General features: G+C 38.9%; 1 protein-coding gene across 3 annotated transcripts in view; it reads right to left on the reverse strand.

The window, feature by feature from the left end:
- Window positions 1–22,355, reverse strand: part of ARHGAP15 (Rho GTPase activating protein 15) — a 558,688-nt gene that overhangs the window by 514,726 nt on the left and 21,607 nt on the right. Inside the window, exon 1 of one of the 3 annotated variants that reach the window (XM_042466424.1) lies at window positions 3,404–3,516. The exons of 1 other annotated variant lie outside the window; for it this stretch is intronic. The gene's annotated coding sequence lies outside the window, so the exon portion shown is untranslated. Of the gene's footprint in view, window positions 1–3,403; window positions 3,517–22,355 lie in introns of those variants that run through there. One more of the 3 variants, XM_042466423.1, reaches the window with a different exon arrangement.

Genomic DNA, 22,355 nt, shown 5'->3' on the forward strand with positions numbered 1-22,355 from the left:
AAAAGTATGTAGATCATAATTTTTGTTTTCTTGAATGTTCAGCTGTAAACCTGCCTTCACACTTTCTTCCATGACTTTCTTCCATAAACCTCTAAGTCTTTGCTATTTTCTGCTAGTAGTATGGTTTCATCTCCATATCTTATATTGTTGATCTTCTTTCCTCTAATTTTCATGCCTCATTCCTCTCAATATAATCCTATTTTATATGTTTAGCATACAAATTAAACAGATGGGATGATAAAAATGCACCCATGCCTGACCCTTTTGTCAATTGGAAACCATTCAGTTTCTCTATATTCTGCCCTGACAGTAGCCTCTTGTCTTAAGCATTTCAGAGCAATCAAATCCATTTCTTTAGGAACAATTCATAGTTTTTCATAATTTATACAGTCAAAGACTTGCTATAATATATAAAGCACAGGCTGATTTTCTACTCAAATAATTTGGTGTACTCCATGTTTGCATTATGATTCCTAGCGCCTCTTCCTTTGCTGAACCCAGCTTGGGCATTTAGCCTTTCTTGCTTCATATATGGTAAAAGTATTTTTGTAGACTGTTGAACATCACATTGCTTACATGGGGAGTTAATGCAATGCTCCTGTGGTTACTGCAATCTCTGTGCCCCCTTTCTTGAGAACTGGAATGTTTACTGAGCATTTCAAATCTGTGGATTATTGTTTAGTTTTATATATTTGTTAATAGATTTTTGTTAGCACTAGAGTAGAGCCTGTCTTTGTAAGTTGAAGCAGCTCTTTTGATATGCTATCTCTTCCTGTTTATTTCTCCAAAACCACACAACTGTATAAGTGGGTTTAAATACCTGTGGTTGTAATCTCACTCCATCAGTGCATCTGAAGAACTGGATTGATCTCATATAAATGCTAAAGTAAATCAGTTGGTCATAAAGATGCTGCTAGATTCCCCTTTTTAAAATTCTGTATTCTTTGTTTTTACTTTTTGTCATTAGATGCTAATTGATTCTTGGGTCCCACTCCAGGAAAAAGTAAGCTTAGAAATGAATATAAAAAATTAAAAATAAATTATCTACCCCCTCCCCCCACTTCCTTCCTTTCTGTGCTGTAATAGATTAAAATGACTTGTTGCTGTTGTTGATTGTGTTCAAATAATTTCTGACTGATGGCCATCCTAAGGCAAACCTATAACATGTTTTTCTGAGGCTGAAAGTGTGTGATCTGCCCACCAAAGGTCACCGAAAAGGTTTTCATGGCCCAGCAGGGATTCAAATCCTTGTCTCTAATGCTCAAGCCTCTACTCCATGCTGGCTCCTGAACATGTCTACTTCCTTGAAAAGAAACAAGTATCTGGTTAACAGGAGTTTCAACTTTTTTACCCTGCCATGCTAGCTTAATTCTGCTTGGTAGACTTGGCAACACTGGAGCCCTGCCAGCCCACTTGGCCTGTTCCTTCAAGGTTCCACACTGTCATCTAGCTATCTGCTGCCACATATGAAAGACTTAATCTGACCCCGCTACTATCTTTCTGGGTGTTCTTTTGGCTGTGTTCTGGCTTGCTGTACTCCTTCATGAGGCTCTATCCTGGCTTCTTTGCCAGCCGAAGTCCATCAGTGATCAAGATTTGGTTTCTGCTGCCTGATGTGGATCCAGATAGACAAATTTCTCCAAGCTGCACCAACCCACAGTGCAAAATCCACAAAACACTTCACCCTTAGGGTGAGAAAGAGGAAGGCATTTTATGTATTAGTGAATTTGGTGGCTGTCACTTGTGAGTTCTACTCAAGAGGAAAACAACCAACCATTTAAAGTGCCCCCTGGTTAGACAACAACAATTTATTCATGAGCAAGTCTCCCTGGCTGCTACTCACAAGTTATTCTGCAGCTTTTTATGCTTGTAGATAGTGGGTGCATTTACACTGTAGAAATAATGAAGTTTGACACAAGCTAGTATCACAAGCGAGTGGCTGAAATATTTGCACCCTTCTAATTTTTCTCTCCTTTTTCATAAGCTCATTGCAAGATTTCCATTTCACCTTTTGTACTGCCACAGAGTTTGGGGCTCCATTTATGATGGCAATGCTCAGGGTGCATCTAGTCTGTGGAAATAATTTCAGTTTGACACCACTTTAAATGTTGTACCTCCATCCTATGGACTCCTGGGGTTTGTAGTTTTTCAAGATCTTTAGCCTTCTGTGCCCAAGAGTGTTGGTGCCTCACAAAACTACAAATCCCAGGATTCTGTAGAATGGAGCCATGACCATTAATGTGGTGTCAAACTGAATTATTTTTGCAGTGTAGCTGCACCCTGTGAAGGAGAACCTGAATGGTGTAGTAATTTAAGCATTGGGCTATGTGTCTAGAGACCAGGGCTCGAAACTCAACTCACTCATGGAAACTCACTGGTTGATCTTGGACAAGCCTCACCCTCTCAGCCTCAAAGGAAAGCAACAACAAACCTCCTCTGAACAAATCTTAGCAAGAAAAGCTTAGGATCATCATAGGTTGCCACAAGTCAGAACTAGAAAGAACACAATAAAACAAACAACAAGACTTCCAAGGCATAAAAGACAATTCAGGAACCTATTGACACACAGGAGATTTTCACATGGCCAAAAGTGACAGGAGCATAGCGGGATGCTCCTGCCACTATTGCAAAATTGTGCAAAGTTTGTTAGATGACATTGTGCGATATCACCATAATTGCATCATTATCCTACAAATAAAGAGGAATTCCAGCACTACTTTTAATTCATGGGACTTCTCCATGAATGAAAAGAAGTGCTAGAATTCCTCTTTATTCATGGGATAATGACGCGATTATGACAACATAATCTGATGACCTTGTGCAATTGCTCGATAGTAATGGGAGCATCCCGCTATGCTGCTGTCACTTTTGGCAATGTGAAAATCTCCTTAGGAACATTTCAGTAAAAAGAGCCTAACATTCAATCTAAGTGTGCCTTACAAAACCATACAATTCTCATATTGTAGCTGCACATGTTTTAACAAACAGGGCATACATGACTGTTCAACAAACAAGAGATTTCTGATTGCTGGATACACATGTCATATGGCAAGTGAGACATTATTTTTATGGCCAAGTGCACATAACACAGCATTGTAGGTACACTACTCAATGTGCAAACATACATTATTTATCCTAGTAGCTAAAACTAGATGTGGTTATAGAACAGCATGGTGACTTCACTTCTTAACCTGTTATTCCTCTTTTCAGCAGTCTACATGAGCTCTGTGATTTGTATTTTTCTAAGTCAAGATCCTCAGATTTTTAAGCCAGAAGGATAGAATCTGACTGGAAGGACACCGAAGGCATTCTGTCCTTTGGCCTTGCTATGTGACTGAGCATCCATATATCTTAAAACCATCCACCCCGTTGAGTGTTATTCACGTACATATCACAATTTTACCTCCCATTCGCGCCTTAAACATGTAACCCAGATGAGCAACAAGATGATTCAGCTGCCATGTCGTTTCAGTCTTTACACATCTTCTCCTTTATGCATGCTCTGCATCTCAGCTGATGCCTCCTCCCCCCGACTCTACTGCCAGGGGCTACAAAGTCCACAACAGAGCTGAGTCTCAGGGTCACTGAGAGCAAGGCACATGAAGAAGAAGAAAAACATATGAGAGAAAATCAATAGTCACAGAAGCACTGCTGTGAAAATTCACTTTTGCTGGATTTTGCAGTGGTTCCTGAAGTTAGAAAGAACCGAAAGAGGGCAGATAAAAATACTTACTATTGTTAAGGCTATAGGTGAGGAAGAGCAGAGCAGAAGACATCAAACTTTAAACGGAGATTTAAATAGTGTACCCCTGCAATTCAGAGGCATCTTGACCAACTGAGATGTCTAAAAGGTTAAATGGATATAGCTATAGAGTGGGACAAAAGAGGCTGGTGCTCCCCAAATGAGAATTCTCTAGTACCACAATAAAATCCAGTTCCCAGGATTCACAAGCACTGAGCCAGGACAGTTAAAGAGGTCTCAAACTGGATTATTTCTGCAGTGTGGATTGGATTATAGTTTAAGCATCCAAAGAAAAAGGGCAAACAATGTTACCAAGAGAATATGAACATAGCAAACATGAGTGTTCTAGGCATCAATTTTTTTCAATGTTTCACATTAGAAATTACTCTAATAGAAAATCTGTAATACTAGAAATTTGCTGACTGAGGAGCAATTTCACTGAGGAGACAGAATTCATATTTGTGGGAGCAATGATGCCTGCATTCCTAGGTGGAACTGACAATAGCAACACTTACTGATTTTGTATGAGTATATGCCCATACATGCAATGAAACAACACTGTTCTATTGTGTTGACCACTGCTGATGTTTAGGAATATGTAAATATCTTACATACCCATAGCTTATGTATATAATACTCCGTTCAGATTTTCTGCCTGGATATTAGTTTTCCACAGAAAAGTTGCTTATGCCCCTGTGTTGTGCCAATGAACTATGTGCGGCTTCAGTCAATTCCTACTACCAACAGCAAATTTTGATGCTGTGGCATTTGTCAAAATCTACTTTTCTAGACAATTAATAGGAGATCCAGAAGGCTTGTTCTTGCTTCTCTGTACTGTAATCATGAGACACCCAGGTCAGTTGCTACTTAGAATTGCCCTTGCAAATACCTAAAGATAAATGTTGCAGAGCTGTCTTGGCATAATACCAGCTGAAGGGTAAAATGTAATGTGTCTTCTACCCTTGCCCTGGGTCCTTTAGACAATATCATGGCATCATAAAAATAGTCAAGAACCTATCACTTTCTGAAATTTGACCAGGGGCATAGAAACCATATACAGAAGTACTCTGTCTGTAATGTGAAGGTGATACATCTATGCCTATCTACTTTGGAACATTCTTTAAAGACTGTTTTATTTTTATTGAATTGCAGGTTTATCTAACCAGTTTAAACAACTGAACTAGTGAATGAAACTAAACTAAAATAAAATAAAGTAATTTTGTACTCAGAACATGTGAGGCAAGGACTTTTTTTTTTTTTTTTTTTTTTTTTTGCTTTTTTGCTTTTTTGTATATACTTGTTAGCATGTGCAAAGGTTACTGATACAAAATACACTCAGGAGGTGGGATGGGGTAGGCAGGTTGAGATGGTAAAACTAATCCAGCATGACAAGCATGGTTAAACATCCAGGGATATTGAGGAATTAAGCACTTGAAACCTTAGATCAAGATGTGAAAATATGTGTTTTCATTTCTCCTGCATTTGAATTATTTTAGTCTCAAGTGCTCTGCCCCTGAATTGTGAAGAAATTGGCACACTTTGGTAACATTTTCTGAAACAAATGTCTTACTCATCCCTAGGCTATTCTCTTTGTTTTTGTTTTGCTTATATTCCTAGGGCCTGCTAAACTATCTGTTTCATTATTTGTCCCAGCCTATCCCACACCTCCACTGAATATTTTATAAAATTATCTCACATGCAGTAGTACCTTCATGATGGACACAAAATTAAGCCAGTTACCTAAGGTATGGCTGGTTCTGAAATTGTCTCATGACTCACCCAACGCCTCACTAATCAACACTGTGTAAATCTGGCTTTGGATCAGGCTGGAATAATGAATTCATCTCAAGATCCATGTGAAACTAAAGATTTGATGTATGGCACAAGTTATGTAGAGTGCTATACCAATGGGGTCATCACTAAACCTATGACTCAAAATATTCTCCAGTTCATCCACATACAATAACACAGTTGGTTGCTAAATGATCAAACTGAAGCATGACATCAGTGAAACTGTCAAATGACAGAAGTTGTTCTGAAGCCAAAATCATATTTGGTGATATCTTTGGACTTTCCCATTCCTGGTCAACATAACAATCTTTCTAGTCCCTGAAAAATACTAAGTAGAGAATGTGAGGGAGGTTGGTAAAGGAGATGCACTTTGAAGTGGGGGAAAGACCCCAAAGCTGGAATATGTCACAAGGAGGCAACCAATCTGGTCAGAGGTCTGGAAATGAAGCTTTATTAAGAATGGTTTAAGGACCCGGGTATCTTTCATTTAGAGACGATTGAGAGGTGACATCATAGCCATCTTTAAACATTTGAAGGGATGCCATGCAGAAGATACAATAAGCCTGTATGCTTCTGTCATAGAGACTATAACATGAATTTATAATTCAAATTGGAAGGAGAGATATTTCTCCTAAATATTACATAGAACTTCTGGACGTTAAAAATTATTAGACAGTGGAACAGATGACCTCAGAAGGTGGTGGACTCTTCTTCTGTGGAGTAGGGGTTGGATGGTTGTTTCTCAAGAGAGCTTTAACTGAGTTTCTGCATGGCAAGGAGCTGGACTAAATAGTTGTTATGGTCTCTTCCAGACCTATGACACTAAGATTCTACTATTAGGGAAAGAAATTCCTAAAAACAAGGTAGAATCACATTCTGTGAGGAAGCTCCTTTGCTCTCAGTCTGCACAACAGCCTACCCCATTCTATGGATGCCCTTGACCTTATATATCATTTTCGTTGGACTGACAGACCTGCTTTCATTGGGAAAGGAAATTCAATGTATTACGAAACAATATTTCGGCATTCTGAAAACAGGATGCTAGCAAATAAATGGATGCATCAAGCATCCAAACCTTTGGGGATCATTTATATTTGAATGCTTATAAAGTATGTTTGCATATGCATTCTGTTACCTGATTACTACATGAAATGTGTCATGTGCTAGAACTAGAAAGATTGTCTTTCAATTGTAGTTGTGATTTTAAACACAATATTTCCTGGCAATGGTTCATACCAAATGAATGTAGCCATCAGCAGACAGCCGTGTTTTATTTGTGATGCATTCTGACTTTGTTTATTAAGTAATCATTTCTGGGTACAAGTGTCAACACAATTTGCTTTTTGAATAATGTGAAGCAGATAACCTCAATTAACAAGCAATTACAGTAATTTTCATACTAAACGTTCTCCTTAATTGTTTTCGAAACCTGAAACTAAAACCATAATAAATAATGACTGGTGAGAACACATTGATTTTGGGAGCTACATAGTAGGAAGTCTAAAAGAATGTATCTAACTTGGGACAAAAGAAAGCATTGGTTCCTCCTAAACCATTATAAATTCTCTATGGATTTGGCATGCTAGGAAAGGGGGAATATGGTAGCAAGGTGAATATAATGGCTTGCTTGGAAGAAATACCTCCTGAACAGTGGTGTCACATTAAGGAAATAAGATAGGTGGATTGTGACATTTTATTCCAAGCCACATTAATCAAGATATAACAGCTAATTATGAACTTTCCACCCAACAGTGTCAAGAGACATGGGACACAGGCCTGCAGATGAAAAATTAGGCAATGCACTAAGTGGGTAAGTCAAGATTTGAGGTTTGACAAGTATCTGAAGTAAGGATGTAAGTGGCTGACACAGCTGAGTTTTGGACAGATCTCATCCACAAGAAGAAACAGGAGATCTTGGAACTTTTAAAAAGGCCGTAGCATGCAGTGGCTGCCAAGAATCACTTTTGTGGACTGTGATGCTTTTATACTGGCTTAAAATGCCTGCAGTTTCTTCTTTTAATCAGCAACCACAGTAGCAAAGAGAGGGCTCCAATGCTTGCACTGTTACAATCTGATAATAATCAGAACCTGTTTCTTATAGCTATAGTCTATGAATCATGTGCCTTATAAGCAGGGACATATGATTCATATCCCACTACTATAAGGAATAAAATAACTATGAAAACATTTTCTCTTATCAGAGTTTTCCAGATCTATAGCTGAGAATGCTTCTGGAACATACAAACATGTTTTGAAACTTTTGCAGCAGTAGCTTTTGAATTCAAGCAAGAACTGGCCTTTCTTCCTAATGGAGGAATATATGAGAATATATTAAACATTTGGGAAGTGTGAAAGGGGAAAACTTTAGTTCTAACATGTACATTAGTAGACGAGTCCAGTTCATCCTGGAATTCTCATACACTGAATTCTTCAAACCACTCTATGTGTGATTGACATATGCAACAGGGGCCTGGATCCTATCAGAGCACTATTCTTGCCATTTTCATTGCTCACACAAGGATGTGCCCAAGACCTCCCTACAGAAACATCACCTATAGCAAGGAGGGATAAAAGTGTGTGGACAGGAAGAAAAGAAGCCATCTAGCACATGCTCCCTCCCTGATAGAGGGCCTACTCTGTCTGGAGCTATGCATCACCTCAGAGTTGGCTTGTATGGGTCCTTGAAGGACTATAGAAAGGGTGGCTTTGGAAATAGTATGTGGGAAAGACACAAACAATTGTCTAAGGTACCAATCATTAGAAAAAAAAATACAAGTTAATAAATCCTAAAGTTGAGCTTTGGTCCTCTTTGAGATGCTTTATTAAAACAATCAAAGAATGTACTGATGATGATGGAATGAAGAACTATAAGAGATGATTATCACCACCTCCTACACATATGTGAGCCAGTTAGAATTTTCTGATTATTAAGCTGTGTAGACAACTATTTATGACCTTAAAGTGTAACAAAGGCGGGTTATAGACCGCCGAAAAGCGGCGGTCTGGCTCCGCCGCCGCTTGCAGCGTCTGGGAGATGCAGCCTTTAAACGGCGCGACTCCCAGACGCTGCAGAGAAGGAGCGCAGAAATCACGCTCCTTCTCGGGCCCCGGAAGAGGTGCCACGAGTGCCAAAGGGCGCACTTGCGGCGTCACTTCCGGTGCGCCACGTGCGGACGCAGAGCGTCCGTTACGTCAATATGGCGGCCCCCATGTGGAAGGGGTGCTGCCATATTGTACGTATTCCATACGTACTAGGGTTAGGGGGGGTGCGGAAGCACCGCCCCTTCCTAACCCTAATACGTATGGAATATGTATTTTTTGGCGGTGTGTAACCCGCCAAAGTTCCTGGATAAGAGCATCTGGCTGAGGATCAATAAACAAGATATAATTTCAGTTACCACTTTTATAGCTGCAACAATAGAAAACTGAGATTTATATATTAATGGAAGTTATAATCTACCAGGTATAGCATTCATAGTAGTTGCTAGGGCAGAAGTAGGCAAAGTGTAATCTGTGCCCCCAATGTGCCCCCCCCCCCCCCCCCCGGGACCCACTTTTTTTTTTTTTTTTTTTTTTGGGAGCTGAAAAAAAACACAAAAACCTTCTAGAGATTGTGAGGAGAGGATGTTAAGGTGCCCCTGCCCTGAAGTAACTTCTAGTCACATTCTAGTTGAGAGCAAGACACTTTCTAAGCCTAAAACAGGTCAGTAATCCCCCAAACATATTGAAATTGTTCTCAACCCCCCCCCCCAAAAAAAAAACATGGTAAAATTGTTCACAACAACCACTAGGAGGCTTTTCAGCAAGTTACAATATTTTTTGCAAAAAAAGGAGGTTGGAGAAATGGGGAGGGGGACGTCCTCCAAACTGAGAAGGGGGTGCTTTGCTGTGTAGCTTGGTAGCATGTGGGTTGCCCAGTGTTTTCCAAGTTGAGACTGATGATTTCATTTATGAATGAAACAAGCATTTAAACTTAGTATCGACATTTTTAAAAATTTGTCCCTGAGTGAGTTCCACTATAAAATGGGCTCCAAATTATTTTCTGGAAAAGTTTGCCAATCATTCTCAAACATGCATTAAAGTGTTCAAGATGTCATTCTTGATCTAAATATCAAATTTGGTGAAAAGTGCTTAATAAACATGCATTTCAAAGCAAAAAAAAAATAAAATAAAAATAATTTTAAAAAATCAGATAGGTACAAAATATCAATTTTGGGCCCATTAGAACAGTGCTACTCAAAGTGGTTGTCCATGGACCAGTGAGAATTCATGAGCCATCACCAGCTTTTCCATGGCAAGTTTCCAGGAAAGAAAGAAACAGTTTTACCCAATGGATATAAATACAGTACAGGTCCCAAGCACATGGGGGTGGGATGCTAGTCCTTCATGTCAGAAAGCCTAAGAAGTACTACATTAGGTAATACTGTATATCTAATTTGGTGTCTGTATGCAAGGATATGAACTTGCATAGCATATGGGACAATCAGACATAGACTTCTTCACTGATTCTCATAGGACAAACATCCTTGCCCTGCAAGTTACTGGTAGAAGGAAAGGAAATTAAGAATGGCTTAATTACCATTACTTGATGCCGCTTCAACCAGGTGTGAGGAGATAAAATGGGGAATGGCATGCATGATTTTCCCACCCCCAGCTCTCTGTGGTGCTACACTGCCAATATCATATCACTGGCTTTGCTAGGCATAGGTGTCTTCTGTCCAAGAAAGCCTGGGTGGAGTGAAGCACCCTCTCACAAATGCACCAACTACAGGGATACTTCTACCAGGTGCCCTGGTGGCGCAGTGGTGAAATGCCTGTACTGCAACCATTCACTCAAAACCACAAGGTTGCGAGTTCAAGACCAGCAAAAGGGCCCAAGCTCGACTCAGGCTTGCATCTTTCCGAGGTCGCTAAAATGAGTACCCAGACTGTTGGGGGCAAATTAGCTTACTTGCTAATTAGCTTACTTGCTGTTCACTGCTATGATCTTTGGAATAGCGGTATATAAATAAAACAAATTATTATTATTATTATTATTATTATTATTATTATTACTCCATGCTTTCCTCATTGGGGAGAACAAAGGATGGGTAAAGCCGTGTGAAGCATCTCCATGAGACAAGCACTGGCTGCAAGAGACTAGGATTTGTGTGGCTGGATGGCTCTCCCTGCTCCTTCACCTGTTCTCAACTAGTAATTTCTAGGAGCTTCTTGGAGAAGCAACTGGGATCTGTCAAATTCACTCCTTCTTCCAGATTAGACCCATCACACAGACTAATACTATCCTTTTACATCCAACTTCATCAGAAAAAAAATCCAGAACAGATAAAAATAAAGAAGAATTTGGTATAAAATTCTCACTGTAGTCTTAGACCTTTCCCAACCAGTCTTCCATCTAAGAAAGCTAAGAGGGAAAGACAGGAATTACAGAGAAGAATTTTCAGCTTCAACCCTACCATCCTTCCACTTAACCAACTGAGAAAGGAGGTGAGACCAGGGCTTCTAGAACTCTCCTTTAGTCCTTCCGCTTAGTACTTGAGCAGAATGGCCATAACTGAGAGGCACAGTGTACATGGAAGGTCCCAGGTTCCAATGCAACCATCCCCGAAGACAGTTGGGAAAGAGCTCTGATAATCGCTAGAGGGCTGCTGACAGTGCTAAACTGAATGGAACAATATACTGACTCTCAATGATGGAGCTTCCCATGTTTTGTTCTTGCCCCAGCTAGCTGGCTGATTCTCAGTGAAAACTGTGTTTATCTTGAGGCCTCTCAATTTCTGACAAAATTCCCCTTATTGAAGCCATGCTTCCCACTGGCTCAGTACCTATATTTTCCCAATCTAATAATTCTTATTCTGAAGAATATTTTTATTGTTAGAAATAAGAAGATAGAAGGGGAAGCCCTAATAAATATCTGTTTCACTTTTGTTCCAATTATTGTTCTGTCCCATGGGGTGGCAGTAAAGAGATTTTATATGCACTATAACATAATATCTCATGTGGGCATGGATTTACTTAAGTGCCTACCAAAGTACATTTATTCACTAACAGTAACTCGGCTACAGCTAGGAGCTGATTTCTCTGCATAAATGCATACTGTGTGTGCAGTTACTGGACCCATCCACCAGAAGGCAGCCTTATATATCTGGCCCACCAGCCTGTTTGAGTATTCAGAGGGCTGTTGCCATCCATGGGGGTTCGGTTCTACTTTCCCTACCTATGTGGATGGGAAAAAATGTGGGACCTCAAGCCCATACAGTGGTACCTCGGGATACGAAATACCCAGGTTACGAAATTTTCGGGATACGAAAAAATCCCATAGGAAATCATTGTTCCGGGTTACGAATGTTTTTTCGGGATACGAAGAAAATTTTTGGTGCTTTTTTCGGCTTTTTCGCACGAAACGCGGCTTTTCCCCATTAGCGCCTATGGCAATTCGGCTTACGAAGGCTTTTCGGGTTACGAAAGCGGCCGCGGAACGAATTAATTTCGTAACCCGAGGCACCACTGTATTAGTCAATGGGCAGTAATTGTGTTTCTGTGACTATTTCTGCAAAGCAGCCGTTAATATTCAGATGAACTGGGACCTATGTCAAATTTATATTTACCTCTCCTTTTATGGAGACACAGTAATCTATTATATTTAAATAAAAATATAGATCACTTCAGGCAAGAATCAAAACCTTTTCATTCCACTATGTTGTGTTCAACAAGGGTCTGTGCAACAAACCTAAGAGTATTATCTAGCAGAACTTTTAATACCTGTTTTAACATGACTGTGCATGGTACACTGACAACTTCTTTACTCTATATTCTTTGCTCAAAATAAGAAGTTCATTATGTCTTTACTGCCATCATTTTGTTAAAACAGTAGCTGAGGAAATATATGAATCAAGGTTTAAAAGAATCTGTTCTCTTTACTTCTCCTGTCATGTTGCATTGAGTCACTTTGTGCCAAATGATGTGATGTAATGTAACTCAATGCAAGGAGACACATGTCCCTTCTCATTGGGAGTTTAGAGAAACAGAGCTTTCTTTTTCCCTGTGGGAAAGTATGCAGGTCAGGTGCCCAAAACTAGCTGTGGGAAATTTGATCAAATCTTCTCAGTTTCAGTACCTATATATCTCTAATTTAATGACATTTTGAACGTGACATGTACATGAAAGGGAGCTGATTGTCCCAATTTTAATGGAAGAATAAAACAAAACTAACGTTACAAGAAGGAAATTTCCACATTGTCATCACTCTTTTTGATAGACATTTCCTGTCTATGTTTAGTATTGCAATTCCCACAGATTGTGTTGATGTTTACGTAGAGTTGGCAATATTTCTTAATAAAAACTTCAAGAAAACAAGAGCAGAGCTACTTATTTATCACATCCATGTCCCTTTATCCAGTGAATGAAGGTCTCATGCATGTGCTCATGGCAAGAGAGCGCTGTAATAAAAAAACCTCAGCAATTTATACACTAGAGTGCATTAGCACTTTTGAAAGAACTTGGAAAATATACTTCTTTTGCCTATACTACCTGGGTGTTGTATTCCAACAAGTAACTTTTTCAAGCTCTGCTTTTAAGATCAATATATTTGCACATTTCTTTAAAATGGTTATTATGGTAGGTAAAATGGATATGGAAATGGATAGCTTTTACTTTGCACTGTGAAGTGCAAACTATATATATATATATATATATTGTTATGACCATTTTTGGGAAAACCTGGACACTTGCCAATATCCTAGTTCTCATTTCTTCTATGACTGAGTATGTTAGGATACATTTTCTGGGATCAATATTTACATTACAACTTATGCACTACAGGTATGGATGGGAGCTATGTCAAGGGAATGCATCTAGCATTATTATTTAAAATATTTATTATTTAAATTTAAAATAAGTATTATTAGATTGGGAAAATATAGGTACTGGGTGATCTTGGGCAAGTCATATGCTCTCACCCTCAGGGGATAGATTCATTTTAGGATTGCCATGACTGGAAATGACTTGAAGGCACACAACAACAATGACAAACACAATTTTAATAGCTTCTTTAAAATAACAACTACAACAACAAACTTCCAACAGGTCTGGCACCAGCTCACAGCATGCTAAGGGTCCCTGCTACTGCTGCTGATCCCACCACAGCTATCATATTCTCTGCCATGGCTGTCTTATTGCTGTTGCTCTCATTTGTCCATTTATGATGATCATTTGCATCAGAGCCTTGCAGCACACCTGATCTGGCCTGTTTTCTCCGAGTCCTCAGCAAAGAGAAAAGAATGGCTGCTTTGGAGCAAGGACCTGGGGTGAATAGGCAGGGATCACAAGAATAGTCTTGATCTGGGGTCTAGGCTGCATGTGCACTGCAGTGATAACCCAGTGATGCTGGTCTGATCCTAAACTATACACACTTCGGAGGCTGGGACATTATAATTAAGTGAACAGCACTTGTGTAAGGGGCTCAAGACTGTGATGGACATTGTCATTATCATAAAATGATTCAGATGGTAGCTATGAAAGGACCCACCAAGACCCTTCTCCTTTTCCTTAAAAAAGGAAAGATTTTTTTAAAAAAAAATGCAAGCCAGTAATACTACAGAGAGAAAGCACAGGCTTTATGTTGTCATTTTCTCAATGGGAAAAACACATTTACCTTTAAATATAGGTATTATTTCATTCACCCATCTGAGCCTGTCTGCAGTTCTTATGCAATCTGTGTTTGTCCCATGGCTTTTGAAGCATGGTATTTTCCCATGATTGAAAAGCCATGGGATAAGCCCAGGTTGCAGATGGGCTGCAGACGGGTGAATGCGGTAAGACCTATCTTTAAAGTTAAACACCTGTTTATCCTATCTTTAGAGCTTTAGTCTTTTCTGCCAGAGTGCTGGTGCCTCACAAAACTACGAACCCCAGGATTCTGTAAGATAAAGCCATGGCAATTAAATAAAGTGTCATTAAACTGCATTATTTCTACAATGTAGATGCACCCTTAGCTGTCCATAAAAGATAAAAGGTTGGGATCTTTCAAGCTCCAGCTGTACCATAGTTTTTTGTGGGGTTTTTGGGCTATGTGGCCATGTTTTAGAAGAATTTTCTTCCTGTTGTACCCTCTATTTCACTATCAAAACCTCTATGAGGTACATGCTTCTTATTTTGAAGAAAGTTCTTTTATTTCCATAAATTGTACTTAATAAGAAATTATGAGACAGGACAGAAAAATCAACTATTTTTTTTAAAAAGGGGGGGGGGGAGAGTAAATGTGACCAATAAAAAAAAGCCCATAAGTCTGATTATTTACGTGTACAGCAAACATGGTGTTTGCTGATAACCAACAACAAACATTCATCTAAAAAATTGTTTTCCTTGAGTTTTACTGTTCAGAGATGCTGCTGTTTATCAGTTTTTAATATACTCTTTGGAAATTGATGTGTACTTTACCCAGTCTTTTAAAAGAACCAGAGAGATTCAAAAGCAGGGTAAAATACTTTCATGATTCCCCAAAGAAAACTGTGAGGGCAATTAAACAGATGGTAGCAATAAACTCACTTCCAGTCCATCAGGGTATAGGGTCCCTTATTAAAAGCCTAGCTCAATGAAAGCAGGAGCAAATCTCTAGAGGCGATTTTTCCTCTAGCTCTACATATTTGAACCAGGTTGTATCAGGATCAGGATCTCTTTAGAGAATGGGATACTTGGGTTCTGAAGGACACATACATTTAAGAGCCAAATGATTCTAAGAAGCTAGAAGCTGCAAATCAAATGTGTGTAATACACAGTACATTTGTTGCAGTCAGGTGCTGAAGGGGGTCCTGGGGGAGGGTTTGTACACCTTCACGTTATCAACAACCATTTGCCAAGTTCAAAAAATGACTGCAGCCCAACATTACAGTTTGGAATATGCAGTTTTCCTGTTTGAAACTTCATTGATCCAATGCAAAACACCCAATATACCACACAAACACCAGGGAACTCCTTCCCAACCATCAGCTTCCAAGAATACTTCCCACTCTAGAGCCCAGCACTAAAGCCAGGCTTTGATAAGTTGCTCAAAATCTTAATCTACATTTCCTTTTTCCTTTTCCTTTTTCTCTATTGAACTACACTGTTACGTTCTTAACTGACATGTTTAATTCAGTGTTTTCAAATTTTGCAGCAGCTACAATTTCAAATTGTAACAATGTTGATTTTTTTAAAAAAGCAACCACTTAAGCCAGGTGCCTCGATACAATAGATATCAGAAACTAATGATATTAAGATTCCATTTACATTTTTTTAAAAATGTGGTAGAGAAAACTAAATATTAATAATTATTTATAGGTAACAGGCAATTGGGGGGGGACTATATTCCAGCATTCTGTGTTGTGTATCTTTTCTAAGACGAATACATGAGATCTATTATAAGGCAATCTGCATACTAAAATGGCACAAAAATGTTAGATTCAAAGTATAAAAAATGTAGAAGACCTACCAAATACAGTATTCAATCCATTTCCTGCATGTAATTCTAGTTCTTAATTCCCTCTCAGTATGGCTTTGAAGGGTAGATAGCTCATCTAAACAGCGGACTATAGAGCTCAGGTGCATACTCTGCCATTTGTGAAAGCACTTGGCATTCTTTTTTCTAAAGAATTGGGACTTGTGTACAACTCCACCTGGGGTTCAAAGGTATAGGAGGTCACAGGGCAAGTGCTACTCAAATTATTTAAGATAAAAGTTTCAATTTTAGTCAGGTTTTTAAGCCTTCTGCAGCGTTTACAGAAAAGGCTTTACTAATGTGGAAGCAAGAGAGCTGACTGGCAGGAGCGAGCCTGCACTTTTGGAGAAAGCAATTTGAATATCAGCTTTACCTGTAATCTCTAATGCTGCTCTGCCCCCTTGTGCTGCTACAGTGAACTTGACTGCAAAGCAGCTTGGCTGTCTTTGTACATGAAACCTTCTCTCTCTCTCTCTCTCACACACACACACACACACACACAGAGCCACTGTCACTTCTCACTGTTCTGGCAAGTTCAAGGTCAGTGCCTAGCTATTTTCAGCTCATCTCTTCTTGATCCATTCAGAGAGATGACAAGGTAACGTGATTCGGGGTCAGCTGTATTACAGGAACCGTTACATAAAGGGAGAAAGTAGAAATCAATCCTAGCTGACAGTGTCTTCAGGATAATCAGCGCTCACTCCATGCCGCTGTCAGCTTCCCTGCATCAAACACCATGTTACTTCTGTCAGATCTTTTTAACAGAATCATATTCTCACTTTTGGCAAAGTAAATAAATATTTCACTTGTGCTCACATTAAATTCATTGTTATAGAACTTTACCACCTTGCCCTCTTTCAATCAATTCCCTGCTATATTTGGTGTGGGGGGGGGGGGGAGGAGGAGAGAATGACCATTTCTTATTATGTCAATTCTTTGCTATGGACATCTATACAAAAGGAATGATATCAGAAAAGAAAAATACCACGTTATAGTTAGGAGCCTTCTTTCACATTTCCTCTTTACAATACTCCTTCCCAGCAACTACATCTGTTTCCCTGAAGAACATTTGCCTAAATGTTGCTCATCATTGAACTGATTCGGTTAACGCTTTGCGGTAACATTTTAAGACACTTTTCGCAATTTGTTTGATTATGATCCCTCTCTCTGAATCGCTTTCTCCTGCAACTAGACATCTTCCTCTGTGCAGAATTATAAACATATCATTTCACAAGATGGGCTGCAGTTTAGTGGCGTTTCGGCGACAGCACATGGTATGTCAGTTTAGGGGAAAGAGCTGCTATTCTATCCCACCCACCTTGTGCTCTCATGGAACTGCCAAAGCCTGCAGTACTTCTCGAAAGAGCAATTTACCATAATATTAGTTGTCAGTAAATTCAAAGACAGAACTCCTAAAGCTATAAAATGGATTAGAAACAATTTTTTTTAAAAAAGAATTAACAAACTAGAGTAAGAGTATACTGTCAACAAACAAATGCTTCATCATAGCACTGTAATTTGGAATTTTAATTACCCCTCTGCTTCTGTAACAAAACAATGTCTGAACTGGCAGCCATTTGAATCTCTCACAGGTCATTGAGCATTCTAGTTAATTACTCTATGAATAGCCTGTTTTTCTCCCCTCTGGAAACACGTTTCTAATGGCAGTCAAGGTCTGACAAATGTGTCATCTACATAATTAGCTAGGAAGCAACACAAAACATTAAACATGCTTTGTGCCGACAACTATCAAAACATTTCATTTGTTGTCAATTATTCATTACTTTGTAGGTTCTGAAGGGGTTGTTATTATGGAAATAAGTCCAGATGCTAACAAGGTTAGAGCTTTTGATTCAAATTAGTAATCAGAGGACTAACTTTACCCCCCCAAAAAAGTACCCCTCTATACGTTTGTGGCAGCATTCAATCGGTAGTGAATTATAAACGAATTTTGCTATGTTCAAGTTTAAAATCACAGTTGTAATGGCATGCTTGCTAATTTATAGAGTTGCATCTTCCTTTGAAGTGTTAGGATCTAAGCAAAAGAAGTAAACTTTTAGAACCTTTGGCAAGACTAATTTGTACTTTGTAAACAGAGTAAAAGATCTTCACAGCGTGAGGCATCAGAACACTGGAAAAACTAGAATTTTTCAAAAACTTCTTGTATTAGGTATTGGCTAGAAGATGATAATAATGGCCCTGAGTAGGAAATCATCATCCTCACCATCCTCATCACCATTGCAGTGGCAACTGAAGTTCCTATAATTTATTTATTATTCATTTTATTTAGAGGATTTCTATCCCATCTTACTCCCAAAATGAGATTCAAGGCAGCTATTATATAAGATTTTGTATTGGTATAATAAGAAAGCCACACTGCTTTCTCCTTCTATCAAGGCATGTGAAGTAAATTCAACATATATTTTAAATATTATACTGAGTTTGTTTGCTATGAAATGTAATAATGTAATTGTAAAAAATAAATAAATGAAAAATGCCAAGAAGAAAGCAGTCCTACCATGCTGATCAAAATTCTTATAGCCTTTAAAACCAGAGACTTGAGTAGGCATCAACTTACCTAACTGTTCCAGAAAAGGAGGGATATAAATCATATTATGAAAATACGGAATCACATTAAAGCTTTTCTCCCGTATTAAAAAAATATAACAATATGCTTACAACATTTCATCCCTTTGCATTTACAGAATAACTGTATCATGGTCATATATGAAATATGATTAATTTATTTTGGCAGGAATTTATCTCCTAATCTGACTCCTAAAATGAGCAAAAACCTCCTAATACCTATCCTCATAACCATTTGAAATGTGGTGCTGGAGTAGGGTTCTACCATGCGCTATAGAAAAGACAAACATCTTGTAATTGTTTATGTAATTTTGTTTAATGTTTAATGATGGTTGTATTTCCGTTAAGGGATGGGGGATGGAATTTTAGTTTGTATATGCTATGTACTGTTTAGGCATTTATTTATTTGCTTATGTAAATCATTCATGTATTTTATGTGTTTTTATGTAATTTTATAAACCGCTTTGATCTTTTTGGAAAGGTGGTATATAAATAAAAATTATTTATTTATTTAGAGAAAAACAAGGTCTGAAGTCTCACTAAAAAGGCATATAAATTGAGCTTGCCATACTTTGAATGCAGTATGAGACATCAGAACTTATTAGAAAATATGTTCCCATACAGAGTGGAACATGGCTTTCGTGTGGCTTCTGGACTCATTTAAACAGCATATCTCCAAAGTGACCTGAAGCAGCTTTATTTTGGCCTGTCTGTATGGGGCCAATGTTTGGTAAAGTGGAAGGCACTACAAGATAATAGATTAAATCAAGGAAACTATGTCCCTGAGTTTGCAAGACCTGGACAAGGCAATTGATGGTCAGGATCCTTGGAGGTCTCTCATTCATAAGCTCACCATAATTCAAAGTCACCTTGACGGCAAATATCAACAACAATTGGAACAGAAACAGAAGTAGTGGTGTGAAATGCAGGACTGTTGCTGTGGGAAAGAAGCCACCCAATAAGACAATAACACAGAATTGGAGGAAAAGGCCACAACTTCATTAACAAACAGAACAAAGGGTAGGGATGGCCTAAAGCATAAGGCCTGGATCTGGAAACATCAATCAATACCCCGGTTGATTGATGTAATGTTGCTTGGTCATGACCAAGCATCAGCATGATGTAGGGGCAACGGAAAAACCTTCTTGCATAAATGCAACCGGTCAGTCGCATATTCCAATGAGCCCCTAGTCACCGGGAGATGTTCATTCGATGTGGCCCCCGCAATGGCCACACCGCCTGCCCTCAGTGATCCTGGGTCAAGTAGACTCCATGCCCACCAGATCCAGGACTTATAAGTTTTCAACACATATGAAAATTGGGTTTGTTGTGGCTGAAGGTTCTTGAAAGCCCCAGTTGGTTGTTTCATTGTTAATACTTCTCAGAACAAAGGAAACTGGTTGACTAGTTTATCTGTGTTGGTTTGACATACTGATTTTCTCTTATATAGGAATAAAGTAGACTGGTTTACTTTGGGGTGGGGGGAAGTAAAGAAATACAATATTGAGTTAAAATGTCTGGATAGGATCTGCTCTGTTTTTATTACATACAATAACTACAACTTTATGGACACTATGGCCAACACATACTTGTGAGTATCCTTCACAGAAATGTGTGTGGAGTGACAATCAAAACAGCAATATTTAATCCTTCCTTATATGAATGATGATATAATTATTGTAGTATTCAGTGCATGATCACTTTAATTTTTTTTTTTATATACAAGTGAGGAGGATTGTTTAAAATGATACCCATCCCATATGGTGTGCATATGCCCACTTCGTAATAGGGTGGACAAATCTGTCAGTTGCGCTTTTCCCTGCATTTAGAATTTGCAAATGTTGATAAATACTGTTGAAAAATGAACTGAAATGAAGTTCACACACACAAACACACAGACACAATTGGTAAGATGGTTTTTTGTAGCAACCTGCCAAGCGGTTAAGTGAATGCTACACACGTTCCATCGCTGGATTTTTTTTATCACTTGCAAATTTGTAGTAAAATTCGCCTTACCCGTAGCTGAATGTTCAATCTGACTAATTTACAATGTTTATATAGAAGCCCCAATAATCTAATTTAGGGCACACAGGTCTTTTGATTGAGCTGGTATTCTAATCCAGCAGGAAAGTTAATGTACAGTGAACCCGTATCATACACAGGTGCATATACACGGCTTTCAGCATACACTGAAAGCCGCGCCGGAAAAAGCCATGGCGCACCCCAGAAGAAGTAATGAGAAAATCAGTTCTTATTCCAAGAATAAAAAACAAGGTGGAAAGTGGTATGGATGAGCAGGTAAAGAAGATTAAAAGAACTAATATTTTTTCATGATCTGAAATGGAAAGTTTCAGTAGAGAACAGAATGTTATGGGTATCTTGCCCAACTTTGCTTGAGAAAATGTTTATGTAAGTTTTATTTTTCTCCTAGGAAAGAAGGAAGTAGAGAGCAAAACAAATCATTTCCCCAGAACACACCCTCCTTTAAAATATGTTATTTGTAAAATGTGTTTAAATTATATTTCCAAAAAAGAAATAATCCATTTCCAGCTAAAACTACCTGCAGCTATTGGGGGGGGGGGGGGGGGGGGGGGGAGGGGATTATGGAACTAGAAACGTTTTTTGAAAGAAGAGTCATTTAACATGAAACAAAGCATATATTTATACAGAAGTCAAAATATTTTGGATGCTGCTAATCTTGTAAGACTTAATGCAACATAAAAACAAGAAATAAATGCAAAGTGTTACTGTTTCACATGCCTGCCTGCTCAATGGTTTTCACATATTGATCTATAAATGGATTTGACACTCTGTGTTGGCTGCACATTTTCCAAGCAGCTCTATTTTTGAACAAAAACCAATATGGGCAATTACCTTTCTTTGAGATGCCAGCTCTCATCAATTCAATGTGATTTAATGTCATTTTAATTAAATATCAGGATCTACTTCAGGACAGTCTCCACAAACAAAGCCTCAAACTTGACTATAAGCTGGATGTGAAGTAAACACAAACAACAACCTTGCCTCTCCTGACGTGGCTCACAAAGCTCCACTCAACAGAAGAGGCAGTAATTTTAGCTACTTATCTCGTTGGCTACTCATAACTTTTACAAGTAACCGAAGGGGGGGAGGAGACAGGAAACAAAGGGAAATTTTCCCATGCTACTTTGATAGTGTATTAGAAAGTTAAATCAAACAACCAAGCCTGTTTCATCTAATCACAAAGGAGATTATCGCACTGCGTTCTGAGAACGTTCCGTATCATCACGTGATGAGAACGTTCCTGGAACGGATATTACCGCATTAGTAATCAAAACGTGATCAGAACGTGATCAGAACGGCAGTTTACCGCACTGTGATTCCTTTTTCTTGAAACCGTTCTCAGAACGGTTTGCTGTATTACGTTTTGTGGGCTGTGTTCTGATGACGTCGCCACTCAGTGGTTGGACGGCTTGGGAGAGGCGCTGCTCCCAGGAAAGAGGGAAAAGGGAGGCTTGGCTACTGAAATCCCTCACCTCCCTTCCCCATAGGAATCAATCCAAAAACGGAGGTTAAAAAAGAGCAGTGAGCCCTATGGGTCTTCCTCTGGGGAGGCAGAGGATGCTTGGCTATGGGGATGTCCTGCCATCTCTCTCTCTTCCCTCTTTCCCCATAGGAATCAATCCAAAAATGGAGGTTAAAAAGAGCAGTGAGCCCTATGGGTCTTCCTCTGGGGAGGCAGAGGATGCTTGGCTATGGGGATGTCCTGCCATCTCTCTCTCT

The sequence above is a fragment of the Sceloporus undulatus genome, chromosome 1 (assembly GCF_019175285.1).
Source record: "Sceloporus undulatus isolate JIND9_A2432 ecotype Alabama chromosome 1, SceUnd_v1.1, whole genome shotgun sequence".
NCBI lineage: Eukaryota > Metazoa > Chordata > Lepidosauria > Squamata > Phrynosomatidae > Sceloporus > Sceloporus undulatus.